This window comes from Protopterus annectens, chromosome 5.part1, assembly GCF_019279795.1.
Source record: "Protopterus annectens isolate FY-2018-M chromosome 5.part1, PAN1.0, whole genome shotgun sequence".
In the NCBI taxonomy this organism is placed as follows: domain Eukaryota; kingdom Metazoa; phylum Chordata; order Ceratodontiformes; family Protopteridae; genus Protopterus; species Protopterus annectens.
Genome location: NC_056736.1, coordinates 466,038,982 through 466,051,145, shown reverse-complemented (window position 1 = coordinate 466,051,145; position 12,164 = coordinate 466,038,982). Strand labels below are relative to the sequence as shown.

At 44.7% G+C, this 12,164-nt stretch overlaps 1 protein-coding gene across 2 annotated transcripts in view; it reads left to right on the top strand.

Moving 5' to 3' along the window:
• The window catches only part of TEX55 (testis expressed 55), a 419,875-nt gene that overhangs the window by 303,765 nt on the left and 103,946 nt on the right, over nucleotides 1-12,164 (top strand). The window lies entirely within an intron of this gene.

Sequence of the window (12,164 nt, the reverse complement as noted above, 5' to 3'; positions counted from 1 at the left end):
AGCAGACATGTTGAGCAGTGCCAGGACAGACACTCAAAAATGAAAGTTGAAGTAAGGATCTTCCAAGTATTGTTCCATCTGTGGGGGAACTCCTCAAGTAGGTTTGTTTGACTCCAGTCATAACAGGCAAAATAATTCTGCTCCAGGAGCCCATGCATGCAGACCTACAGGGTGGATTCTTCCTCATTCCCATGAATGCGAATGTTCTTGTATGCTTTTCCACCCTTTTCTCTGATAACCATGGTTCTTCTCAAGATTTAGAAGGACTCTCCAAAGATAATTATATTTATTTATTTTGGCCCAGACAATAGAGATTCTCCCTTCTTTTGAAGTTGGCCAGGGGCAATTGCCACAAGCTTCCTCACAGAATGGACTTAATAGTGAAAGGGAGAGTTTGATAGACCTCAGTGTTCAATGTCTTCACTTGACTACCTGGATGACAGAATATTAATATCGTTTAGTTATCTTTTTGTCCTAAGGACATGCAGCAGGTACTAAAGGATGTAAAGAAACCTGCTACTAGAAAATGTTGTATGGCTAAGTGGAAATATTTTCTAGTTGGCGCATTCCAAGAACCGGGATCCTTTTAAGGCTCAGACTTGTGATTCTTTAGCATTTGTGCGAGTTATTTTCCTGTGGCTTTTCTTATTGTTTTGTCAAGATTCACATGCAGATAATTCTGTAGAATCATCTGTCCCCCTCAGAAAGAAATACAACTCCACATTCTAAAATCATTGAATATAATGTCCCTTTCACTATGTACCTGCCTAAACACTTGTCATAACTGGAATGATTACAATGCTTTCTCTCAAAAAAAAAAAAGTCATGGATCTAAATCATAAAAATTAGACTGAAAGCCTTGTCTCTTGTATTATACTGGCTATTGAGAGGCAACCTCTTTCTCACCTAAAGAGCTTCAACAGACTCTCTTCTATCAAACCTATTACACATTCACAAGTCCAGTGATATAAACACCACCTGAAAGGACCTAAATTTTGCTTTGCAGAACTAATAGAACATGCTGGAATTATAGGTTTGTATTACATAAAATACCACTCCAGTGGAACTGCCTTCCACTTCACATAAAGCAGAGTACTTCTCATACTCTATTCAAATGCAATTCGGATGAATGAATGGGTGACAATAAATTCACCTCCAGTTTAGCACTACTGGCCCTCATGAATAGGTGAAGTTTGCAATTACCCCAGCATATATGGTTTAGCCTATCTTTGGCTATTCGTTTTGCAAAATATAAAATCTAATAATTGCCATGGGAATACAAGGCTAGGCTAAAGATCCCACAGATGAGTAGCCTAGTTAAGTACCTATTAATCTGTGAACCTATTCTTCTATCAGCTATTTCTGCTTGTCTGCTCCAGGATCTCCCTTTCTACTTAACCTCTGGCAAAACAGTTTTTGAAAATGGTGGTAGACAGGTGGTATTTTCTTGGGATATTCATTTTGCTTTAGAAAAACTTACTCTGTCTCCTTTTAAACTGGCTCATGAAGCTGATTTGAAGTTTTTATTTTGGAAAACAGTGTTACTTATTGCTCTGGCGTCTGCTAGAGGAGCATCTGAGTTACAAGGTCTTAGATGACTCAACCCTATGTTATTTTCCTTAAGGACAGGTAACTTTGAGAACAAATCCTTTATTCCTATGGTCATTTCATAATTTACACTAAGCCAAGCTATTCAACTCCCTGTTTCCTTTCCACAGTCTAAAAATGAGGGAGAAAGAATTCATCACATTTTGGGTGTCCCTAGACAGCTCAGATACAATATTGACAGAACAAAATTGTTCAGGACTTCTGATTATGAAGATAGGAAGAAGGGACATCCCTAATATCTGAACCAATGATTTCTAAATGGTTGTCCCATGATGTTACTTTTTGTTATTTTCACTTTAAAAAGTTACTTTCTGGCAAAGGCAGGGCCCATTCTACAAGATCCTTGGCCCCTTCTCTGGCTTTTTAGAAAGGGGTGAACTCTAGTGGAATTCTAGAGGCAGCAAAATGGTCATCCATGCACACCATTAACATAGGTTCATAAGTAAGTACTAAGCTAACAGCCCTTGTAGGCCATTTTAAGCCTAGCCACTTTCCCCTTTCAAAGATGAGAATTAAACCCTGTACCTTGTGTCTTTGAGATAAAAACCTTAACCATTATCCAGGCACTGTAAAATGAATTTCTTCTCAAGCTCTGGAGAGGGCTTTGCTAGGACTTAGGATCCTGGTCTCTGATCCATCTTTTCCTCCCTTACAGAATAAGCTCTGGCATTCATGTCATGTAGCTTAAGGCTACTGCAACGGTAATATAATGATTAGCATAGTACAGTTATGTAAGTAAACGTATCATAAGAGTAAATGTACATATAGAGCACTGCTGTTGTTTTTTGTGATTTAGACTGTTCCTAACTTGTCTCTCTACCTTCTGAGACGAGAAACCTGTGAGGTGTATTTCTGAAGCATGTGGAAGCAGCCCTAAAGCTTTGGAAACCTGGATGACTGGGTCTGATCCCTGGCAGGACATCTCATAGAGCTTAAGTCTACTGCAGCAGTGATCTGTTAGAACATCTTTTTGTGTATAGGAAGAATGTGTATAGAGAATTATACTTTGCCTGTAGTGTATAGACTGATAGTACAGAGACATTCTACCATATGGGTGTGTGTAGAGAACATGTTTAGGTCATTAAAAAAATTCAGATCTGAAGTTGTTGCTTTCATTTGATCTTCAGCCTGAGGGACTCTGATCCAGCATGGATCTGACTCAGCTGCATACTCCCAGCATCTGATCCAAAGTCCAAGTTCATCCCCTACCCATAATGCCCTGCTGTCCCCCCCCCCCGATCTCATGTGCCGCTTGTTTTGAACAGCAGAAATTTTCCATTGTTCTAAGCTCCTGGTGTTGGAAGTGCTCTTTTTTGGGTTCATTTTTCTGTCTTTCTCTCTTTGACGTAGCTTTTGTCCTTTCTAACCCCTACCCTTTCCTTTCTGCGTTCAGCATCTGTTAAGAAAAAAAAAAATTCCCGTTTCTTTTTTCCATCCTTTCTCTTGCCTAGCGCGTGCTTGTGTGTGTGTGTCTCTGTGTGTGTGTGTGTGTGTGTGTGTGTGTGTGTGTGTGGTTGTGCGTGTGTGTGTGGTTGTGCGTGTGTGTGTGGTTGTGCGTGTGTGTGTGTGGTTGTGCGTGTGTGTGTGTGTGGTTGTGCGTGTGTGTGTGGTTGTGCGTGTGTGTGGTTGTGCGTGTGTCTGTGGTTGTGCGTGTGTGTGGTTTTGCATATGTACGTGTGTGTGTGGTTTTGCGTGTGTGTGTGTGTGGTTTTGTGTGTGTGTGCGTGCGGTTTTGCGTGTGTGTGCGTGTGGTTTTGCGTGTGTGTGTGTGCTGTTGTGTGTGTGTGCAGTTTTGCGTGTGTGTGTGTGTGTGTGTGTGTGTGTGTGTGTGCGGTTTTGTGTGTGTGTGTGTGTGTGTGCGGTTTTGCGTGTGTGTGCGGTTTTGCGTGTGTGTGCGGTTTTGTGTGTGCGGTTTTGCGTGTGTGCGATTTTGCGTGTGTGTGTGGTTTTGCGTGTGTGTGTGTGGTTTTGCGTGTGTGTGTGGTTTTGCGTGTGTGTGTGTGTGTGGTTTTGCGTGTGTGTGTGTGTGTGTGTGTGTGTGTGTGTGTGTGTGTGTGGTTTTGCGTGTGTGTGTGTGTGTGGTTGTGTGTGGTTGTGTGTGGTTGTGTGTGGTTGTGTGTGGTTGTGTGTGGTTGTGTGCGTGTGTGCGTGCGTGCGTGTGTCTTCCTGGCCATGACTAAGACTCCTAAGCCAGGCTTTAGGAAATGTGCAGAGTATGTGAATAAGCTGCCTCCATCCGATGCCCACACTCTGTGCATTGTCTGCTTGGGTGTTCCCCATTTATACACCTCCTGTTCAATCTGTGTGGGCTTCAATCCCCGGGCTTTGATCGACAGGAGGAACAAACTTATTCTGCAACAACTCCTCCTCCCTCCGGCAGAGGCCTCTTCACCCCGTCTTCGGGGACTCAACATCCCCCTAATAAGGGATAGAGAGAAGGGCCACTCTAAAGAGCAGAATCAGCCTAGGAAGCGGTCTCCAGACTGCTCTCCCTCGGCCGAACTGCCAGCTAAGTCCTGCCTGGATCTGAGCCAGAGTTCCCCGTGGCTCCGGTCTCCTCGCCTTTCCCCAGAGCCAGAGAACTCTTGGGCTCAGTCCCCTGTCTGTACTTCTCCCCAGTGCCATTCCAGACCCAGGTCAGTAGCCCCTTTGGTCCAGTTCGACAAAAGCCGAGGTGGACAGGATGATGCTGAAATTCCTGTGGGCCCAGATTCCGCTATTAGTCTTGCCTGCTCCATCCCCCTCTAGGAGTGGAAGCATGCAGTCCAACTTTCTCCCTATCAGTTCTTCTCTGATCTGATGCCTGGCTTAGGAGTCCTTGGGGCCGAGGTTCCCAGGTGTCGTGGAGTAGGTGCAGATGGTCTCTGGTACCTCAACTCTGACAATTGCCTTGAGTGGTTCAGCTCCAACATTTTTGGAGTCGACCGACTCTCAGAGCCGTAGCCTTGGTGTCCGACCTGAGTAGATGGGATCGACTTCATGGCTTTTGGGTTCATCCCTTCTCCTCGGAGCCTCTGTGCCGGGAGGCTCAGCCCCCCTCAGCAGAGAGAGCAGCGGATTTGTCCTCTGCCCCGGCCATCCCACCTTCAGAGAGGGTTCTCTCAGCTTCCTTGACAGCCTTGACACTCTCTTCCTCAAATTCCATCCTGATGCTCTCTCTCTCTCTCTCTGGGCCAGAATCTGCCATTGTTTGCCCTAGGAGGTTCCCATCTGGGAACTCCCTGAGGCCTCCGAGTCCTCCCTGGAATCCCCCCCCCCCCCGAAGCCCTCTTGGAAGTGTACATGTAAGAGGAGACACTTAGACTCCCCACTGCAGTCTCTCACCGATGATACTTATTTGGGATGAAGGGGAGAGCCCCCCCCCCCCCAGAGGATGTCTCCTCTGGACACATCATGGAGATCCTTCAACATGGTGGATGCTCTACCCTCAAGCCCAATGCAGATGAGTCAGTATTTCTGGAGGTTTTTGACACAGGACCTTCTACCTCCTGGGGTCCCCCCCTGCAGATCACTTAGTGGATTTCATTTCCTCTAGAGCATGGAAGGAACCAGACACAGTTGAGCCCATCCCCAGATGTCCAGACAAAGTGCTTAGTACCCCATCTGACAAGCCCCATTGGTTTTGCGTGTGTGTGGTTTTGCATGGTGGTTGTGATGGCCACCAAGAAGGAGTTGGCTCAGGAGCACTCCTCTGTCCACCATCCAGACAGGGAGTCTCGGGTGATGGATCATTTTGGGAAGTGGACCTATGCGTCAGCCACTTTTGCCTTACATGCACTGAATTATTTGGCACATGTTATTAGACTGTAGAGGGACCTAGTCAAGGAGGTCACCGAGTCTGCCCCAGGTCCACATTGGCGGGGAAGAAGGTTTTTTCCTCCCGCACGGCCACCCTCACTTCCTTTTCAAATACTTCTATGAGGCTTCTCTCACATGCTACTGAAGGTCCCTTCAGGGCTGTGGGAACAGGCATGGCCATGAGGTGGCATGCTTTGTGCTTTTTTAAAGCCCTTTAAGGTGTCTTTCATGAACCCTCCCTATGACGGTTCCACCTTGTTTGGAAAAACAGTTTGTCATATGTTAACCTAGAGTGAGAAAGGTGGGAAGATCTTGTCTGCCATCGGGATCTGCTTCTCCCCCCCACAACTATCCTTTTCAAGGAATCAGTGGGGTCAAGAAGATATAGTTTCGAAAGTCTCAGGATTTGCCTTCCTCCAGCGGCAGAGGGGGATAAGACAGATGCACTTTAACCCCCTACATTCCCAACCGCTCTCTAAGATCAGAAAACCACAATCTTCTAAACATATATAAGCCTTGTCGACCCCCTGGCCACCTACTATTATCCTGCTCCCTAGTTAAACTCTGGAATTCTCTCCCTACCACCCTTCAAAATGCTAAGAGCCACTCAAACTTCAAAACTCTTCACCAGTCTCACCTCATTTCAAAGTGGGAATGTTCGTGTACCCCTACCACATAAACTCTTTAACACCATCCCCCATGCACCATATACCTCAGCCTTCTATCACTGTGCTCTCTTACCCTTTGCCTCTACTTCCTCTCTTACCCTATACCTCATAAACTTCCCTCCAACCCACTCCATTTCTCCACTATATACCACCTTTTACCTCTCCTACCTCACCTTCTTTCTGTCCTCTCCTCATATTTCTAACTTCCAAAAAAAAAAGATTTTTTTTTTTTATCTGTACATAAATGTTTTACTTGAATGTTTTTTTCATCTGAAATGCCTGCAATTTTAATATGTTCAGACTACATGAATCTCACTTTTGTAAGTCATTACCTAGGATTTGAAATGTTATGTCATTTTTTAATAAATTGTATACTCTCTCTTTATTTTTCACTGTTTTACTACTTTATTTACTTTTGCATAATTATTGTAAAATTGTCTATATCCTGTGGAGCTTTTCTCCCCAGGCCTCCACTGAAAACGGGTTCTTCCAGGTCCAGTGGACTAATCCTGGTTATCAAATTGTAATTAATAAATAAATGCTGGTCTTGCGGCAGAGAGAGTTTGAAGAACCAAGGGTCTCTGAATTCCTTCCTGGACAAGATCCTTCCAGCAGTCCTGGTTGCCCAACTGCTCATCTCTGGAGGCAGTCAGGGGGTGACTGTCTCTGCACCCAACAACCTGAGAGTCAATTACGAATGATCGGTGGGTGTTGCAGATCATATCTAGAGGTTATTTGATTTCCTTTCTCCATCACCTCCTTCCTCCCAGACACCTCCCGGATGTGATACCAGGTCAACAGGAGGAGGCAGACGCAAAAATTGCCAGGCTGCTTACAAAAACAAATCATCCAGCCCATCCCCCAGACCAGTCCGGATCAGGCATTTATTCCAGGTTCTTTTTGGTGCCAAAGAAAACTGGGAACTTATAACCCATTCTGGATCTTTTAGCCCTGAATCTGCTTTTTGCCAGGATGAAATTCCAGATGGTCGCGCTTCAATCCATTCTGCCCTTTCTGCAGATGAATGACTGGATGTGCTCAGTGGAACTCTAGGATGTGTACTACCATACCAGGATGGACAGACGCTCTCGGAAGTCCCTCCACTTCCGGTTGGGAGCCAGTCATTTTCAGTTCAGAGTGCTCCCCTTTGGTCTCACCCCCCCCCAGGTATTCACCAAAGTGATGGCAGTAGTGGCAGCTCACCTGCAGCTGCAGGGTTTTCGGGTCTTTCCCTACCTGGACGATTGGCTCCTCTCCGCTCTCTCCAGGCATCGTCTGACTTAAGCCAAGGATTATTTCCTTCTAATTGCTCAGTACCTGGGTATTACCATAAACTCCAACAAGTCTCAACTGGCACCACTTCAGGTACTGGATTTCATAGGTGCTCAGCTAGACACTACTCAGGGCAAGGTGTTTCTACCTCCAGATAGACTGCTATCACTCCACTATCATGTGCTGTACATTCTTCAAGCCCACTCTCCCCTGGTGGGCTTAGTTCTTTGGGCGTTGGGGTCCATGGTGGCCATGACCACTCTCGTCCTAACCATGCGCCTCCATATGAGGGTTCTGCAATAAACTTAGCAGTTTCATGGTCCTTGCTAGATCTTCCTTTGTCACATCCTGTTCAGCTGTCGCGTGTTTGCAGGGACTCACTTCTTTGGTGGCTCCAATCCCTGGACCTCCTTCAGGGTCATCCATTTGTTCTTCCCTCTCCCACGATCACGGTGACCATGGATGCCTCCCTGCTCGGGTGGGGGGGGCATTGTGTGGGAAGTATGGTCCAAGGCACCTGGTCCTCTCTAGAGACCAGCCTGCATGTCAGTGTCCTGGAGATGAGGGCAGTACTTTTGGTGTTGCAAGCACTGCATGCCTTTCTTCCTCTTGGGACCACTGCCTTACAGACAGACAATGTTAGTAGTCTGGTGCATCAACAAATGAGGTAACCAGATGTTATTACCTTTGCAGGAAGGCCATGAGATTGTGCAAGTGGGTGATCACCACCACCCATTTTCTGGTGGCAACGTACAACCCAGGGAAGTCCAACATTCTGGAGGACAGGCTCAGACTTTCTCTTCTGATGCCTTACGAATGGTCTCTGAATCCGTCAGTAGCAGACAAGATCTTTCTAAAGTGAGGTTGGCCTTGCTGCGATCTCTTCACCTCTCCTTCCAACACCAAGTGCAGCAAGTATTTCGCTCTGATCCCCCCTCCAGGGGAGTCCCCCAGAGACTCTGTAATCTACGCTTGGCCCTTCGGTCTACTGTATGCTTATCCTCCACTTCCTTTGATTCCCAAGTTCATCCAGAAAGCTCGACGGCTGGGGAGCTTAGTGAGCTTCATTACCCCTTTCTGGCCTCGCTAAGTTTGGTTCCCCACTCTGTGGTCTCATGTAGTGTGTCCTCCTTGGACACTAGATCTGTTTCCAGGTCTGATTACCACCCTTCAGGAGTTCTTCACCCAACGTAGCCTGAAGCTCCTGGCTTGGCTGCTCCAATTTCCATGATCGCAAGGACTCCCAGGCTGTCCTCTCTTAAGAAGATCCTGGTTGTGGCTCACAAATATTCTACCAGGAAGGTCTATTCAACGAAAGGAAGTATTTTTTGATCTGGGCTTCTCAGCATGACCTGGATCCCTTTACCAGTCTCGGCCATTTTGGATTTTTTGGCAGACATTTTTAATCATGGCACAAGTTTCTCTAGGGTTAAGGTCCAATTAGCAGCAATTTCCAATTTCCACATAGGTGAAAATTCTACTTCCTTGGCTTCCTCTAGGATTTGTAAGGCCTTTCTGAAGGGTACCTTTCTTTTTAGGCCTCTGGTTAAGGACTCCACACCCCCTTAGGACCTTACCTTTCTTCTGCAAGCCATGGTTTCTCCCCCATTTGAACCAGCTACCACAGTTGATCTGCAGTTTTTGTCATGGAAGATGGCCTTTTTGGTGTCAATTACCTCAGCCAAGAGGGCTTCTGAAACACAAGCCTTATCTGTCAAGCCTCCTTATTTAGTCTTTCATAAAGACAGGGTGTTCCTGTGGCCCAGTCCTTCATTCCTGCCAAAGGTGGCTTCAGAATCCAATATTAATAAGGTAGTTAATTTGCCCGTTTTCTTTCCAAATTTCCAAAATAAAGGGGAGTACGAATTGCACTTGCTAGATGTGCACAGGCAGCTGCATTTCTCTCTGTATAGAGCAAAAAATTTCCATAAGTCAGATCAGCTTTTTGGCTGTTTTTCTAAACCTTACTTGGAGAAGTCTGTTTCCAAAGTTACAATTGCGTGATGGATTTCAGAGTACATTTCTTTGGCCTGTCAAGCCAAAGGTTTGTGTCCACCAGGGCAGATCCTGGTGCATTCCAGCAGATCAGTTTCTACTTCTGCAGCCTTTTGGTCCAGGATTTCTGTCGATGATATCTGTTCTGCGGCGACCTGGTCATGTCGCACACTTTTATTTCTCATTATAAATTGGATTCTCTTTCCAGGAGCAGGGCATCTTTTGGTTTAGCCATGGTCTGGAATATCCCAGGGTTTTATCAGTAGCCCGGGACTCTGTCCCTCAGGTTAAAGACCAAATTAAAGCAACAACTTCAGATAAATAAGTTATGTACTTACCATAACGTTCCATCTGAGTTGTTGCTTTTCATTAGTCTTCAGCAGTCCCTTCCTCCACCCCCCTGCCTTGTGTGGGCTGTGTAGTGGACCAGACGGAAGAGACATAGCCCCTTTGTTCTGGCTAGCCCTCCTTTTGGTAGGCCTTTAGGTAGTTGTGCCAGGTTTTATAGGCATGTTGTTTAGTTTAGGATGGTGCTGTTCTGCAATAAACTCGATCTGAGAGGAGGAGGGGAGAGCAAGGCATTGTGTGTAGAGGAGGAGTTTGGACTTGGATCCGATGCTGGAGTATGCGGCCAAGTCGGATCCATTCTGGATCCAGGTCCCTCAGGTTGAAGACAAATGAAAAGTAACAACTCAGATGGAACGTTATGGTAAGTATATAACTTATTTATCCCTATATTCAGCACTAAAGATTTTTCTTTGAGGGTTTTTTTGCAGTAGATAATATAAATTATATTAAGGAGCTGTTTACTGGCTAGTTCATCTTTTCTGATCTCTTCCCATATTTTGAGCAAAGCAGAGCACCCATATACCAGTGAAAAAGAGAGACATTTAGACCCGGATGCATAACTCTCAACCTCTTAGCACTAGAGATCTAGACAAAGCCTAAAGTAATAGGGCAATAAAGGCCCCAAAAAAGGGACAGATTTTAAATATTGCTCTTACAAACTTAAAAAGTTGCTATTATAACAGGATTTGTGTTAGCATGCATTTTATAAAGGATATGAAATGTGAAACTCAAATGCAAATCATTATTTAGTGACGTCAGTCCTCAGTGATTTGATAGAAAAATACACTTTTATAAGGAAAAGACCAAAAAAATGAGGTAAAAATCTTGGCATTCTGTGAAAACGTGTACAGTTGAGAGTTATGCCCAGATGTACATCATAATGATTATTGCAGCAAGGTTCGTAAACGTGTATTAGAGTGTTTGTCCTTATTCTGCAGTTCCAAGATGTGACCATGAGAGGGAAGCATGGCTATACAAAAGAGCTACTTCAATTTTTTTTTTTTTTTTTTTTTTTGTCACAGTTCTCGCTTAACTATGTGGTCATGTCTTTTAGGTTTTATCTGTGTTGTCATGTGTTTTAGGTTTCTTTTCTGTGCAATCTTGATAAAGATTTCATTCCACAGTTTGTGTTTAAACTATAAATACGTTTATGTGGTTTAATCAAAATAAATGAAGATCCCAGTGCAAGTCACTAACACTTTTGCCAAGGGATATTCCTCCCTAGTGCCAGTTTTTGATGGGGGGGAGGAGCAATATATTTGGTCAATTTAATAATCGCACTTTGGGAGAGCTAAGAATCTTACATTTATAAGAAAGATCTAAAATGCTTTTATTATTCTCCTTTAGTGGCTATGTCAACACCTATAGGGAGACCAAGAAGGAATGACAAATATGTTAAGACTTCAAAAAATTCAGAAGGAAATCTAGAGCGTCTGACTGTGTGCTAAAAGGAGAAAACAGTTTCTCCTGTGAGTTTTGTTGTAAGTGGTACCACCCACAGAAGCAGGAGTTCAGGTTCACTTACCCAGTCCCCATGGTGAAATTCTCTCGCCAGCTTCCTTGCCCTCCCATGTAACCATATCATTTTAAGGGAAATTAAGGGAGATGAGGCAAAATTGACACTTTCTTTTTCAAGTGTCTGAAAAAGTCTTTACAGATTCAGGAAATCACTCAAAAAGTTTTAATTAAATCCCCTACTATGATGTTGGTTAGGTCAGTTATTGACATTCTAGACAGTTTTGCTGTAGAGACCATCACTGAATTCTCAAACTCCCTTTCAAACTTAAATTCTTTCAGTTTTAGAATCATAGGGGATTACTAGGCTATCAGCCTGGAGGTCACATTAAGCTTGGCCATTTCATCCCAATGTAATGCCATAGAAATGCTAGTCAATACCCGACATTGCACTTAGTGATGACTGCCCATGTCCAGGTGGGTTATGGACTCTATCCCTGATAAGAATTTATGGTGTCCCATTCACTCGTCCGAGTTCCTCTTGAACAGTGTCATAGAGGTGCTGTGTTTCACATGAATTGGCAGCCTGTTCCAAAGACAGAGCAGTCGCTGGGAGATAAACCTGTCCCTCCAGCATATCCTGTTTAAGTTGCAGGCCATATTTTGGTCCCTGGAACAGGTAGCCCTAGTCCCATTTGATTTACAGATATACAGCAAGGTCATTAGGTTTAGGTCTTGGATTGCTCTGTAGGCCAGGCACAAATCTCCCATAAGAAGTCTATACAATACGGATACAGTGGCAGGGACTTTACTCAGTCTGTGTAAGGCACATGCTGGAACCCTTGATCATCTTTGTTAGAAATCTCTGAGGTCTCTCTGATTGCTGCAGGTGCTTAGTACGAGGTGTTCTACTCAATTACAGGCTGGATAAGTGCCGAGTATAGGGGGAGTTATAATTTCTTTTGCTCTCGAGGTGATGCCTTTACTAATCAAGTGTGCTACATAGAAAGCTTTCCGTAC